General features: G+C 36.1%; 1 pseudogene; it reads right to left on the reverse strand.

Moving 5' to 3' along the window:
- Positions 1-1,008: 1,008 nt before the first annotated feature.
- LOC143662397 (serine/threonine-protein phosphatase 2A regulatory subunit B'' subunit gamma pseudogene) lies at positions 1,009-2,376 on the reverse strand (annotated as a pseudogene).
- Between the last annotated feature and the right edge of the window lie 1,280 nt (positions 2,377-3,656).

Below are 3,656 nucleotides of genomic sequence, written 5' to 3' on the forward strand. Positions count from 1 at the left end.
AAGCACTTATATAAAAATTTATACTCCTAAAGTCCTGGAAATTAAGGAAATTGAACTTCTAATATTTCCTGTGGAAAAAAGAGTATTTGTAGAACTAAACCCAAATGTTTTTAAAAATTCAGGGTCAGGTAATTTAGGCACACCTTTGGCAAACAGGACTAGTTTAATATTGCTAGTTAAACAAAACCATTATGTCTTCTGAGTTATCAGTATGTACAATACAAGCATACAATTTTATTCTGTTTGGGTGTGTTCTCCTAATCTACTCAGGTTTACTGATCAAATGAACTGGCATATTTACCAGATGTTTAAGTTGATGAAAAATGTGAATTTGTGTTTAACCAAATTGAACCATTATTCTGGCAAACTTTATTTCAATAATAATTGTGTTTTGAAGATAGTTTCCATGACCCTTTTGATAACTTAAATATGTAAGGTATGCAAAAAAGTGTTTCTGTTAAGGTAAAAGTGAGTAGTTTTGTCCTAAAGTCAAGTGACTGGTTATTGAAGAATGAGAAACAAGTATGTGTAAGACAAAACCTAAATGGGTATAGAAAGTTGTAGAAAGTCTGCAGAAAAGGAATTTTATTTGTCATGGTCAAGATGGGCTAAGATTTGACAGGTATGTAAGATTTTAAAGAGTTTTCTTATCAGGCAGTATCTTCATGCATAACTAGAATTTGTATTTCTCTGTGAAAATGACAAAGTTTTCTTGAATTATTTGATTGGTCTTAGTAAGATGTTGTAAAAGATTTTCTTAATCATCTGATTAATCTGACTAAAGGCAAAGATTCTGTATCTTGTCAGAATCATCAGTGCTGTATATTGACCTTTGTTATCCTTTATTGTTTTAGAGAACAAGTCTTCTCACTGTTGAAAGGACTCTTAAATTTTATTGTTTTTATCTACTTTTTTTTTTGGCAGATGAAAGTGCTTTTTTAGACCATTATTAAGAATTCTGCCTCAAAGTTTCCGTGCAGCAAACAAGCACATCTTAATGAATACAGTTTATTTCTTTCTTAGATCAAGATCTGCAGAGCTTTCCTTGTCATTTGCAACAAGAGCTTCTCTGTTCTCCTAAGTCCAGAAGCCATTCAGATCAATTAGAATGTCAGTGACTGTGTCTCCTTGATTACTGTTGATTAAATCCTGAGGAAAGATTTTGCAAGAAGCCTTTGGTTTTACCATGTCAGAGATTTCATCCTTAACATCTTGAAATGAAATAGGATCTTGTCCATGTATTTTCATTAGTTCCTGTTTGGCCCTAAAGAAATAATTAAGGGAAAAAATATTCAGATATCCTTTGTTCTCAATATCAAGCCGTTTGAAATTTATTACAGAGCTGTGGGTTCTTTTCTGTTTCTTTAATGCAAGAACAAAGCACAGATAGGTCTTATAGCGCATTTCTCCATCATTAGTGAGACACTCCTGGAAAATACAGTCTAAGAAAACATTGGTCATAGTTGCTGTTCTGAAGCAGGAGAGTTGTTCTTTACTAGCACCCCATTGTGACCCTCGTCAAGATTCAAATACTGGCTATAAACCCTTAGGGCAGAAGGAGCAGAAAACCAATTAGTTTCTTGACTCTCCTTGGACAGTTCCTCATCTCTTAGGTCCAATAAATCACTTAGGAAGCTGCGTGCTAAAATATCTTGAATTCTTATCTTTCCTGTGCTTAGAGGGTCTAAAAAAGAAGAAGAATTTCCTAACTGCAGTACAAACATAAAAGGAGCATATAGGCTTTTATAGTCCATCTAATTGTGGCAATGTGGGATGAATTCCAATATGCCGTTTTCTAAATCCGATTCCTGAAGGTACTCTTGTACAGTGACATCTATAAACTGCATCCTGTTCTTGTTCAATGAAGCCAAACTTTTCTCATGATAATTAAAGACTTGCTTGAGGGAAATTCTTCCGTAGGAATCTGCATGAAGGAGTTTCCCAAAGACATTTGCAGTAAAGAACTGCCTGCACTCTGGGCTCCAGCTCTTTCATCAACCTGGAGAAAACTTTTGTAATTGATAATTGCTTTCTCTCCAATCACCGGTGTTTGTCCAGCAAAAACCGTAAGTTCTGTAATTCATTATCTAACAGTTCTCTGCTTCTCCTTTGTGGAAAGACAGCTCTAGATTCCTCTCTTAATTTCTGTAGTAAACCTTCATCTTCAGCTGGCAGCCTATAATAAAACCTGGGAATGGTTTTATAGAACTCATTTGTGTTTTTTATACCTCTTTTCCATCCTGAGTAGTAGTTGGCAAACAAATCCATTTCTTCATCTTTTAATTCATGTTCACTTTTTTTTTGTTTGTTTGGGTGGGTGTTGTGCATTGATAAATTCTGGTGAAGAACTTCTTTCCAGTCTGTGGTCGACTCCATGGTGGCAGCAGCTCCTGCATTTGCTGTTTACTAACCACTCCACCCACCTCTAGCAGAGACTTCAGATGCCTTCAAGTCCCCATAATGGTTAGGTAGGTCGCTCAACTGCCGTCTTGGACACGGGAGGAAGTTAAGGCTAAAGAGGAAGTAAACTATTATTCTAGCAACCGCAGAGAATAACAGGACCACAGTTAACTTGGAGAAAAGCAGACATGAAAGAGATGGAAAATGATACTTCTTTAAGGGGTGTCCTACCCTCACAAAGCCCAATTGTCAAGGCCCAAGAAAAGGAAGCCCATGCTTCAATTTCTCTGCCTTGGTGCCTAGCTTGTCTGTACCACGTGACTCTGTTTTTTTTTTTTTTTTTAAGCAATCATGTTAACTTCTCTAATTTTTTATTACCACTTTGGTTGAATTTCTTTTTTTTGCATGGGCAGGCACCAGGAATCGAACCCAGGTCTCTGGCATGGCAGGTGAGAACTCTGCCACTGAGCCATCGTGGCCCGCCCTTTGGTTGAATCTTGAAACAAATATTTTTTCACAGTGGGCATGATTCTTCCTAACAAAATGTTCAAACCCAAGAACTTTGATTTATTACCTTCCCAAAATCAAACTCTAAATGGCATCTTCTTGATCTCAAACTGTCTTTGGGTTTCCCAGAGGGTTCCTGAAAAATGACAAAGGATACGTTTTTTACCTTGTAAAAAGAGAAGTGCTAGAGATAATTAGGTTTATTTGCTATGTTGTGAGTTGCATGGAAAGTGTCAAACTTAAAAGATTTTAACCTTCTATTGGCTAAATTTGTATGGGTAAAATGTTATTGATATAAATATTTCCAAAATTGTATAAAGTTCCTAGAGATTTGCCAATGTCCTCACTGCCTGTGGGATGTCCGTGTACTGATCTGCCTGATATTAGACAACAGCAGTGTTATTAATCATAATTTCAGCTACTCTTTAAAAAAATGTTTAATGAACACTTATCAGAGCATTCACTTTTGTAAAACAGCAATTAGTTAACCACAACCATTTTAAGTCTCTTGTCATCTACAGATAGTTTTTTTTTTTTTTTTTTATTTCTGATGCTTCCCTGAAAGTACTTGTAATCAGTTACAGGCCAGAGTTTTCCATCTTTAACAAAAAGGATTGTCTTAGAGACCCATGGAAAGGACTATGCCAGGTACTTTGGGACACAGGTTTCTAATAACATTGCTTAAATAAGCATGCGACCATGTCACTGGATTGAATCAAGATCTCCAGAGTTCAAATGAAGGAGCTGAT

Source organism: Tamandua tetradactyla, chromosome 18 (genome assembly GCF_023851605.1).
Source record: "Tamandua tetradactyla isolate mTamTet1 chromosome 18, mTamTet1.pri, whole genome shotgun sequence".
Lineage (NCBI taxonomy): Eukaryota > Metazoa > Chordata > Mammalia > Pilosa > Myrmecophagidae > Tamandua > Tamandua tetradactyla.